This window comes from Rhinolophus ferrumequinum, chromosome 25 (genome assembly GCF_004115265.2).
Source record: "Rhinolophus ferrumequinum isolate MPI-CBG mRhiFer1 chromosome 25, mRhiFer1_v1.p, whole genome shotgun sequence".
NCBI classification, from domain to species: Eukaryota; Metazoa; Chordata; class Mammalia; order Chiroptera; family Rhinolophidae; genus Rhinolophus; species Rhinolophus ferrumequinum.
Window position 1 is genome coordinate 37,679,462 of NC_046308.1, and position 12,768 is coordinate 37,692,229.

Consider the following 12,768-nt stretch of genomic DNA (forward strand, 5'->3'; position numbering starts at 1 on the left):
GTCCGGGACCAGCGGGCTTCACTAGTGAATTCTACCAAACCTTCAAAGAGGATCTAATACCAATCCTTCTCAAACTCTTCCAAAGAATTGAAGAAGGGACAGTATTCCGTAACTCATTTTATGAGGCCAACATTACCCTGTTACCAAATCCTGGTAAGGACAACACAAAAAAAGAAAACTACAGACCAATATCTCTGATGAATACAGATGCAAAAATCCTAAACAAAATTCTAGCAAATCGAATACTACAATGCATTAAAAACATCATTCATCACGACCAAGTGGGGTTCATCCCAGGGGCACAAGGGTGGTTCAACATCCACAAATCCATCAATGTATACATCACATAAACAAAATAAAGGACAAAAATCATATGATTATATCATTGATGCAGAAAAAGCATTTGAGAAGATACAATACCCACTTATGATTAAAACACTTAATAAAATAGGTATAGAAGGAAAATACCTTAAGATAATAAAGGCCATATATGACAAGCCCTCAGCTAATCTCATAATTAATGGTGAAAAACTGAAGCCCTTTGCTCTACGTTCAGGAACACGATAGGGCTGTCGCCTATCACCTCTGCTTTTCAACATAGTGTTGAAATATCAAACTTTCCTTGCCAGTGCAATCAGGCAAGAGAAAGAAATAAAAGGCATCCAAATTGGGAATGAAGAAGTTAAATTATCACTCTTTGCAGATGACATGATGCTATATATAGAAAACCCTAAAGACTCCACCAAAAAGCTATTAGAAACAATCAACGAATACGGTAAAGTTGCTGGCTACAAAATCAACATTCAAAAGTCCATTGCATTCCTATATACTAACAATGAAATCTCAGAAAAAGAAATACAAAAAACAATTCCTTTTACAATTGCAGCACAAAGAACAAAATACCTAGGAATAAACTTAACCAAGGATGTGAAGGACCTTTATGCTGAAAACTATAAGACATTTTTGAAAGAAATTGAAGAAGACACAAAGAAATGGAAAGACATTCTATGCTCGTGTATTGGAAGAATCAACATAGTTAAAATGGATATATTACCCAAAGCAATATACAGATTTAATGCAATCCCCATCAAAATCCCAATGGCAATTTTTAAGGAAATAGAACAAAAAGTCATCAGATTTGTTTGGAACCATAAAAGACCCCGAATAGCCATAGCAATTTTAAGAAAAAAGAACAATACTGGAGATATCACACTCCTTGACTTTAGCTTGTACTACAGGGCTACAATATTCAAAAGAGCATGGCATTGGCAGAAAAACAGACACAGAGACCAATGGAATAGAATTGAGAACCCAGAAATAAGACCACAAAAATATGAACAGATAATTTTTGACAAAGAAGCTAAAAACATACAATGGAGGAAAGATAGCCTCTTTAATTAATGGTGCTGGGAGAATTGGAAAGTCACGTGCAAAAGAATGAAACTGGACTGCTATCTGTCACTATGTACCAAAATTAATTCAAAATGGATCAAAGACTTAAGCATAAGACCTGACACAATAAACTGCATGGAAGAAAACATAGGTACTAAACTTATGGACCTTGGGTTCAAAGAGCATTTTTTGAATTTGACTCCAAAGGCAATGGAAGTAAAAGCTAAAATAAATGAATGGGACTATATGAAACTTAAAAGTTTCTATACAGCAAAAGAAACCATCGACAAAATAAAGAGGCAACCAACTGAATGGGAGAAGATGTTTGCAAACAGTGCCTCCTATAAGAGGCTAATATCCAAATTATACAAGGAACTCATGAAACTCAGCAACAAATAAACAAACAACCCAATTAAAAAATGGGCAGAGGACCTGAAGAGACATTTCTCCAAAGAGGACATACAAATGGCAAATAGACATATGAGAAAATGCTCAGCGTCACTAATCATCAGAGAAACGCAAATAAAAACCACAATGAGATATCACCTCACTCCAGTCAGAATGGCTATCATCAACAAGACAAATAGTAACAAGTGTTGGAGAGGCTGTGAAGAAAAAGGAACCCTCATACACTGTTGGTGGGAATGCAGACTGGTGCAGCCATTATGGAAGGCAGTGTGGAGGTTCCTCAAAAAATTACGAATAGAATTACCATATGACCCAGCAATCCCTCTCCTGGGTATCTACCCCAAAAATATGAAAACATCTACACATAAAGACACGTGTGCTCCAATGTTCATTGCAGCTTTGTTTACAGTGGCCAAGACATGGAAACAACCAAAATGTCCTTTGATAGATGAATGGATAAAGAAGTTGTGGTATATATACAGAATCGAATACTATTCGTCAGTAAGGAAAGATGATATAGGAACATTTGTGACAACATGGATGGATCATGAGAGTATAATGCTAAGCGAAATAAGTCAGACAGAAAAAGCAGAGAACCATATGATTTCACTGATATTTGGTATATAAACCAAAAGCAACAAAAGAACAAGACAAACAAATGAGAAACAAGAACTCATAGACACAGACAATAGTTTAGTGGTTACCAGAGGGTCAGGTGGTTGGGGGGTGGGAGATGAGGGTAAGGGGGATCAAATATATGGTGATGGAAGGAGAACTGACTCCGGATGGTGAACACACAATGGGATTTATAGATGATGTAATACAGAATTGTACACCTGAAATCTATGTAATATTACTAACAATTGTCACCCCAATAAATTAAAAAAAAAAAGCGAGGTGTGAGGTCACAGGCCTCAGAAAGTAATAGGCATGTAGATACGGTGTTATCTCGTTGCAGTGGTGGTTGATGAGGAAATAAATAGACAGAAAACCCAATGCACTCTTCTTGGAAATTTGGAAACAGTTGCATCCAGAACAGCAATTCCGGCAAAGCCCAAAGGGGAAGTCTGGGAAAGCGCGACCCATGTCCCTCCAGGACTTCATGTGGTCGTTTGAGGCCTTTCAGCTCAATTAGGGGCGGAGCCAAGGTACCAGTTCAGAGGGGACGAGCAGGGACAGGAGGCCCCAGGTGGAACTGTCCATTCATTGGTCCCCTTCTAATGTGCAGAGGGTTTTGGCCCTTGTTGACACTGGCTCAGACTGCAGTCTTGTTTATGAGAACCCAGAACTGTACCCTGGACCAACAATCTGCATTGATGGCTACAGGGGAAGGACTGTGACAATAAAACCTGTTTCCTTACCACTGGGTATAGGAAGGCTTCCCCCTCGTACCTACAAGGTTTATGTCTCCCCCGTTCTGGAGTATATTCTAGGGGTGGACATGCTACATGGCCTCAGCTTATAGCCATCGGTAGGAGAGTTCCATCTCCGGATCTGGGTGGTGAAAGTGGTGACACGCGGGAATGCTCACCACCCTCCTCAAGTGTTGCCACAGCCCTGGCGCATTGTTACAGTGCTACAGTACCACCTGCCAGGAAGGCAAGAGGAGATTCGCCGTACAATATTGGAATTGGAGAAGGCACATATTGTGAGGTCAATGCACAGTCCCTTTAACTCTCCAGTATGGCCTGTCAAGAAGCCAGATGGGACCTGGCGAATGACTGTGGACTATAGAGAGTTAAATAAGGTGACGCCACCTTTGCATGCGGCAGTGCCTTCAATTCACGATTTGATGGATCATCTGATTGTCTGCCTGGTAACGTATCACGATGTAGTGGGCTTGGTCAATGCTTTTTTCTCCATTGACATTGCACCTGAGTGTCAGGAGCAGTTTGCTTTTACTTGGGATGGGCGGCAGTGGACTTTACAAGTCTTTCCACAAGGATACTTGTACAGCCCCACTATCTGCCACGAGCTCGTGGCCCAGGATTTGGCACAGTGGGATCACCCATCCTCTGTGGCCTTGTTACACTATGTTGATGATATTTTATTAACATCTGATTCTCTTTCAGATTTAGAGCAAACAGATCCCTCTCTTCTCCGCCACCTGAAGTCATGTAGCTGGGTGGTGAATGAGGAAAAGATCCAAGGCCCTGGTTTTTCTGTCAAGTTTTTGGGTCTTATGTGGTCGGGTAAGACAAAGGTCATACCTGAGGCGATCATTGACAAAATACAAGCCTTTCCCTGGCCGACCAAGGTCTCCCAACTGCAGATGTATTTGGGTCACCTGGGGTATTGGCAGGCATTTGTACCCCATTTAGCACACATGGCAAGTCCCTTGTATAACATGATAAAAAAGGGAGCCCATGGGAGCAGACAGAGGCAATAGAGAAGGCTTTGTTGCCACAAAACAGGGAGTGCAGCAGGCACAGGCTTTACAACTAGTAGACCTGGTCCACTGTTTGAACTTGATGTTCACGTAACCCAGGAGAGGTATGGTGGGGGCCTCTGGCAAGGGCAGGAGCGTCTCCAGTCACCAGTAGGATTTTGGTCCCAATTATAGAAAAGAGTGGAAGTCTGCTACTCTGTAATAGAGAAACAGCTGGCTGTTGTGTATGCAGCCCTAGTGGCCACAGAAGCCATCACAGGAACGGCACGGGTGTTGGTTTGAACAACCTATTCCATCCAGGGGTGGGTCCACACATGGACCCAAGTAACCAAAACAGAGGTGGCACAGACCACCACCCTCTCCAAGTGGGGGGCCTACTTGGAGCAACGTAGCAACCTTAATTCAAGCCCTTTTAGCCCAGAGCTACAGCAGGTCTTGGTGCCTGTGGAGCTTGTAGCCCAGGCTGAGCCAAGCACTCTGCCTAGGGGGGAGGACTTGGAGCCCTCTCCCTACAGAGAAGGACAGCTCCCAGTACCTAAAGATGCCTGGTATACTGATGGTTCTAGCAGGTGAGCTGTAGCCTTTTGGATGGCTATTAGTGTGCAGCCTAAAAGAGACACCATTTGGTTTGATAGTGGGGTGGGTCAGAATATCCAGTGGGCTGAGCTACGGGCTGTCTGGATGGTAGATGGTAATCAGCCATGAGCCCGGACCCCTAGTTATTTGTACTGACAGCTGGGTGGTGTTTCGGGGCCTAACGTTGTGGCTTCCTATGTGGAAACACCAAAACTTGTTGGTAGGATATCGTCCACTCTGGGGTCAAGCTATGTGGCAGGACCTCTGGGACCTAGGGCAGAGAAAGGAGGTGACTCTAATGAATGTCACAGGTCACTTCCCCTTAGTGTCCCCAGGTAATGATGAAGCAGATGCCCTAGTATAGTTCCGACGGTTAGAATGGGCCCCTGCGACTTATGTGGCCCATTGGCTGCATAGGAAATTGCAGCACTCTGGAAGCCGAACCATGTGCCAGGTGAGCAGATGCTGGGGTCTGCCTTTGAAATGGCAGGAGATAGCAGATGCCTGCTATGACTGTGCCATCTATGCCCAGGACAGCGCCCATTGGCGGAGGATCCCCTGGGAGACACAGCAGATTAGGTGAGGGAGGGTGCCCTTCACTTGCTGGTAAGTGGATTACATTGGACCCCTGCCACAGTTTGAACCATGCAATATATGCATTTACAGTAGTGGACACTGCTACAGGGTTGATGTTTGCTTGGCTGTGTCCAACTGCAGATCAGCGACATACAGTGGTCGCTCTTACATGGCTGTGCGCCCTCTATGGCCGCCCCCAAGTCGTTGAAACTGACAGGGTACCCATTTTACGGGCCTGAAGTGCAGCACTGGGGTGCCAGGATGGATGTACAATGGTTGTTTCATACCCTGCGCAATCCACAAGTAGCTGGCATGATTGATCGCTACAACGGCCTTTTGAAGCAAGGCCTCCGGGTATCAAAACACCCTCCCACGATGCGTAACTGATAGTCCTGAATGAGAGACCGCGGAAGGAAGGGCCCCCACCAGTAGAAACTCTGCTACATCGAATGGCTGCTCCCATTCAGTTACAAGTTACCACCAGTGAGACTCTGTTAAAGCCAGGCTATACCAGAAATGGAAACATTTTGCTGCCAGCACCCACATGCTTGAAAGCAGGGAAATGGCAGCAATGGACTTGGCCCTGGTGGGTCAAAAGCCCCTACTGTCAGTGGTTGGGACTGATAGCCCCATGGGGGGCTGGTTTGACCCATGATTTGCAAGTGATGTGGTGGCCGAGGGGCAACCACAAGTGACTGTGGTACATGGAGGTCCCGATACCGGGATGATTTTGTAGGGCACCTATGGGCTCTCGCAATGGCATATTATGGCGTCCCCTGTTCTGTTCCATGTTGAAATTACACAAGGGACCCCCAAGCCCTGCCATAAAGATATGCTGCCACAAACTGGGAAAGGTGCCGGTAGCAGTGACCCTCCTTTCCCAGGACAGAAAGCTAGCATGTATCTTCCCAGATGGAAGGGATTTGCTATTGTTGGTTCCTATGACTACTACTTCTTTCTGCCCGTAGGTGCCTATGGGCTAATACGATAGTGAACTGGGCCCACACTTTTAATGGTTTGGCGAATCAGTCATCTTTTCAGATCAGCACAGAACTGACCGTTAGTTCAGCCCCAGGTTGCAGCAGAAAATCCGCCACTCCAGGTGGCAAAGGCTGTATGGGTAGACATCAGGGGACACCCCTTGGGACATTACTTGAACTAAAAGTTTTTCTCTTAGGCTGGGTTCCTTGCACAGGGATCCTCACGAAGGACGCTGGTTGCGTGGAGTGTGAGGCGAAACCCTGTAGGGGTGGAGTGTAGGGACGGAGTCCCAGAGAGCAGTTTCCAGGCTCTCGGCCTCATGTGGAAAGCTGCTGGCTCAGGTAGTAAATGACCATCAATTGTGATTGAATGGCCATCAGCTGTGGCTAGTTGGCCGTCAGCTATAACCAGTGAGCCACTGGCCACTAATATAACTGCCATGGCTACGCTGGCAAGGGGGTTGGCAGGGAAGCGGATAGCAGATTGGGATCGTGTGGATCCTGCTTCCTGTATCTCCAACCCAGCCGCCAGCGAGAATATAGTGGTATGAAACCCCTATCCATGGCTCCATTGGTGTTCCTTTTCGGCCTCACCATGTTCTGTGTCCACCCGCTGAGAGCGGGACCAGAGACCCTGCATTACAAAGACCTAGCCGGACAATCAGCTCTAATGTGTCTTTTTGAACAAAAGTTAACATAAGACCCGATATTATATTATATTGTATTGTATTATATTACATTATATTAAATAAGACCTGGTCTTACATTATAGTAAAATAAGACTGGGTCTTATATTAATTTTTGCTCTAAAAGACGCATTAGAGCTGGTTGTTGGTTAGGTCTTATTTTCAGGGAAATACAGTAATACCATGCAGTGGATCGATGCACAGGGAATACTAACTTGACACATACCAGCTGTGTGCCCTTGAGCAGTTATTCATCTTGTTCTGAACCTTGGCTTCTGCATTCTTAAAATCAAGATTCTTACACTTGTCATGCAGAATTGCTCTGAAGATCTGGGATAAAGCATGAGATGTACATAGCATAGTGTGGCCACTTAGAAAGAAGCTATACATTTTAGTTGTTATAATTGATGATGTGCTGTTAAGTTCTATTGTGACTGAGCTTTCTGAGCCCAAGCTGAAATAAGGAGAAGGAAAATTCCACTCTCTTTAAAATTAGGTTATGGCAATCAGCTCCTGCTCTATTCACTCTGCTGCTCACTCCACCCTCTGTGTTTCCACCTATTACTCAATTAACACCGTATTAGGCTGAATACCTGCACAGAAGCCATTAGTGGGCTTCTTTACAACACTCTCATTGCCACCTCACTGAACCAGAGCCCCATGAGTCCACTGCCAGTTTGGCAAGACTCAGTAAAGTCTTTAGGGTTTACTGAGCTTTCCCTGGGACAAGAAATTAATGTGGTAATCAATGCAAATATATTTGCAGAAGCTTCTCTCCTGGGCCCTAATCAGAAGAAAGGATCTTCACATTTCTTTAACTGCGAAAAGGAGTGTATGTGTGTGTGTATGCGTTGTGGGGTGGGCAGGGTGAGAGCACCTTGGGTAAGGGAATAAGGGGTGTCATGCAAGGTGTCATGCCGGGTCTCAGCTCCCGCTCCCCACATAAGAATGCAGGATATGGTGAGGCCAAAAAGGACACCCATGGAGCCATAGATAGGGGAGTCATGCCACTATATTCTCGCTGGTGGCCCTGCGAGACACATGAAGTAGGATCCACATGATCCTCAATCCGCCGTCTGCTTTTTCTGCCTGGCAACCAGCCAACCAATCAGCGCAGTCACGGCAGTTATATCAGTAGCCAATTAGCCAACCGGTTACAGCCGACAGCCAACCAGTCACAGCCGACGACCATCCAATCACAGTTGATGGTCATTTACTACCTGAGCCAGCACCTTTCCAGGTGAGGCCGAGAGCATGGAAACTGCACTCCTGGCTCTGTCCCCACATTGGCCAATGAGAGACAGAGAAATGACAATTGGAGGACAGGGAGTAAACCAGCTTCCTAGTCTGGATCAGGCAGTGAGAGGAAAGCTCAATGATATAGCTTTTGAAATCTCACTTCACACCTTCTCAAGTTTAAACTGAGGAAAATGGTAACATCTGATAATCTCATTACTCTTCCAATAAAATGGACTAACAAGCAACTTCCTAAATATTTTCCATGCACCTCACATAGTGCTAGATGCACTACAGTTATCGTACTTGTTTTGGTTGACCCACATATGTGTCCAGGATGCCAGTGGTGGATTTGTACTAACTCCCCAACTTGATACCATGCTGACTAAAGGGTGCTTAACAAGAAGTTGCACTCATAAAATCATTGCCTATAGAACCTGAAGGATGGAGGAGAACTCAGAGACATGCTTCTCAAGCAAAGAATCCAATGAACAGCCTGAGGCTCTTGTGAAAATGTAGATTCTGATTCAATACATGTGGGGTGCAGTAGAGATTCTAAATTTTAACCAGCTTCCAGGTGATGCCCATGCTGCTGGACCATACTTGAGTAGCAAGAAGATAGACAAATTCCATTTTGAGTCAGTCTGAAAGACTGCTGCTTCAACATGGCAACTGGCTTCTATTACCTGTTGCCATACTTACTGTGTTTCCCAGAAAATAAGACCTACCCCGAAAATAAGCCCCAGTTAAGATCTCAGCCAGATGGATGCATTTATTACGTTATGACAATGTTCCAGAAAGAGATGACATGACTGTATTTGAATAATAGATTTTTGTACATGAAAAAATAAGACATTCCCTGAAAATAAGCCCTAATGGAGCAAAAATTAATGTAAGACGCGGTCTTATTTTCAGGGAAACACGGTAGAATAATACAATGTTAGATGATCATAAGTATCCGTATCAATTGACCCAGAGTTTATTTGTGCATTGAGCCTGTTCACTGAGTAGTCTATAGTCACCGACTGTGACCATGAACATGAACCAGTATTTGATGCATGTCTCCTTCTAGTAAGCCTGTTTTATATCTGACAAATCCGATATCCCAAATCAGGTGGTAGCTAAGTTTCCTAAGGGTAGAAACTGCTATTGTTTTAAATTAAAAATGAGCAGGAAATGAAGTTGAAAGACAAAAGTTGAGTCAGTAGAGACTCTAACATTTACTAGTAAAATAGTTAACCTTCCTGGGCCTCAATGTTATCATCTGTAAAACAGGATAATTTATCTCGAAAGGTTGATGGACAAAGGAGACAATCCCTAAAATCATAAACGGCAAGGGAGAGTAGCAGAGTCTGGGTGTCCTGTGCAGATCTAAAAGATTTATACCAATAGATCTTTCTTATCCAACTATGAGGAAGTGACAAATTAGATGTGCTTATGGGGATGATGGGACAGAACAATTAAAATATGGAATGTCTTGGAAAATCTGAATTTTTGGTTTTTCTGTAATTACGCTACTTATCTGTTCACACATAAGTTTCCCTGTCATCAGATGAGGCACTCAGTTCCCACAGCTCCCAAGTCTAGTCCAAGAAACTTATTCAGTTAAGGTTATGGAAATCCAGGGAGTTGCAAATTCCTAGTCAGCCTGGCTCTGCATGGCTGTTCCATGAGTCAGATCATGGAATTAGTGAGTCTGAGAGCTGGATGTGTCCTTTGAAATTCTCTCACCCAACCCCTTCATTTTCTAGATGAGGAGCTGTTGTGTTAGCCTAGACCACACAGCTTGTTACTGGAGAGCCAGGGCTGGGATTTGTGTCTCAGGCTCTGGACCAGTGTGTTTTCCTTTACACCAGGTTGTCAGTCACTCTTTAAGTACTTAGGAAAACTCGGCAGGTTTCTTCCCTCTGGGTAGCAGACTGTGCTAAAAAAAAAAAATGACCTTGGCTGCCTCTGTGCCTGTTGTCAGGACCACTCAGTCACTCAGATTAATGTGCCACTTTTCAGTGAAAATCTTGTGCTGTCATCATTAGAAATCTAATCAGGTACTCCAGAGATCAAGGTACAGATGGAAAAGGTTAATACAAGAATTCCTCTATGGTGAGGGGCCATCCAGAAATCATCTTTGTTTTCCTGTCTATGGGCAGTGCTGCAGCCAAATGTATCTATTACTGTAAATATTAGTGGTAGTAATGACTTATCAAGAAGATAATGATAATAATGTTAGTAGAATTTGGATAACACTTTTAAGTTGCCCAAGCATTTTTCTAGGATACCTGAGTTCTTGCAGTTCTGGGACTAGTATAAATGGACTGTTGACCCTAGCACAATGATTTCACCTTCCTGAGCTTCAGGTTTACCAGTTTTACAATGTAGATTCCACTGTTGCCTTCTTGAAGAGGAGCTGTAAAAGGGAATGATAGAAGTTTGCCCAGAGTCAGTATCTCCTTACAAATAATGAATTGGCTTCAAGATTGTACTTGACAGACTAATTTAATGATGAGTTAAATTCCCCATCTCCTCTTTTTTTCTTTTGCTGAGCAATTCAGTGTTCTTTTGAAAGCTTTGATTTAATCCTGTTTCTTTTTATCTTTGCTCCAGGTGATAAACTAAATTTGAGATTGGCAAAGGGGAAAGGGCCGTGTTCTGAAGTGATTAGCCTGGCTGTGAATCTTCACAATGGACCCCCATTTACTCCAAAGCCCTCAGGTTTTGCCATTCAGACAGAAGGCAACATTTACCTGCAGAGAACACCCGCATCTCATGCCTGAGAAGGAGAACCACACAGTTCAGTAGCCTCCAAGTCTGCTGCACATTAGAATCACCCAGGAGCTTTTAGAAATCCTGATGACCAGGCTGCACCCGCTTTCAATCAGAGTGGCTGGGTGGGCGCCTAAGCATAAGCATTTCCTAAGGATCTCAGGGGAGTTTCAATGTGCGGACAAGTTTGTGACTTACGTAGATGGGAGGCAGGCCCATGTCCAAAAGCAAAGCAGAACAGGAACTTTGGTCTGCCTTTTCGCTTCCCTTTAGATTGATTTTTATGGAGGATGATGAAGAAAAAAAAGCTGCAAAAGTTTCAAGTTGGAGAGATCAGAATGAGGAAGATAGTTAGATTAGAGAAGGTATAAAGGAGGAGGGTGGATGAAGAGGAAACCGAGGGACGGAAAAAGGAAGCAGAGAACCCCAGATGTGGCTGTTTCAAGAAGATGCTTTTATCTTCACCATTAAAGGACTTTGAATGACATAGAAGGTGGTGGGTGGGAGGGCTTAGTTGGAGAACAGTGTCTTCAAGAAATAAGGTAGGATGTGGGTATACAGAGGTAAACATATCAACTGCTGTTCTGTAGTGATCTCCTGGGGATAGTTCTATGTCGGAGGACTCATTCTTTGTAAGTAATTAAGGAATGGGAATGAATCCTTTCTGAAACACTAAAGTTCCCCAAGTGGAATTTATACACCGGGTTCACTATATCCATTTATTTTTAGACAAGTAAAATTTTAAGTGTTCAGTCTCTTGAAAGCACTCCCCAGGTGCTTGTGTTGTCCAAGCCTGGATAGAAAATGACTCCTTTCTGCTTGGATGCCCATATAACCTGAAGCTCTTCTGTCGGGAAGCTTAGAGAGAGGTTATTAGGTGCTTTGGGAAAAGTATTTGAGGTTGCACAGGCTTTCTTCCTGAATGGTTCAGCACCAGTGGGGACAGGACGCTCTGAAGCCAGGCAGGCACTCCCCATGCCTCGGTTAGTTGGCCCCACAGTGGCTCCCAAGGTACTTCACTGTAATTGTTCTCATGTCTGTTTCCTCCATGGATTATACACTCTGTGAGGTTGGAGATGGCTCTTCTTGGTCCCCACTAACTCTTCAGCACCTACACGCACCTGATGCTCTGTAAATGCCAAATGCATATCGGTTGAATGCATGAATACCGATTTTCTAAATTACAGCTGAGTAAACTGGGTTGGGTTACTGACCATATCTCTGAGCTTTAGCTCTCTTTATCTGAAAAATGAGGATAATAATACATACTTCATGGCATGTGGGTATAGAGACAATTAATTAGAAACGTTCCACGTAAAGTACCTTTAGAATGTCTGGCGCAAAGTAGGTGCTCTTTGTGTGATCACTATTGAAGTTCTTGACCTACAGGTTGGCATGGAATTCATCTCCAATCCCAGTCCCTGCTGAACATGCAGTTGTTACCCTCCACAAGTTTCCAAATATTTCAGCTATTTCAGCTGGGCTTCCAAATACTTTCGTTTTAAAACGAATTACAGTGGACACATTTTATATAAGCTTGATGTATAATTATGAGTTTCTCAAATATAAAAACATGGCACAGAAGGCCAGTAATCGGCCATGTTCTTCATGATGTTCTTATGTGCTAATACTGTTTAAGTGCTTTATGTTCTTTAGGTGCTAATTCAGGTTTAAGTTTTTATGTGCTAATAGTTTTCTTCCAAAAGAACAAACTTAGAAAACTTTTCTATGTTAGTGCAGGGCTATGTCAGACTTGTTTGAGGAC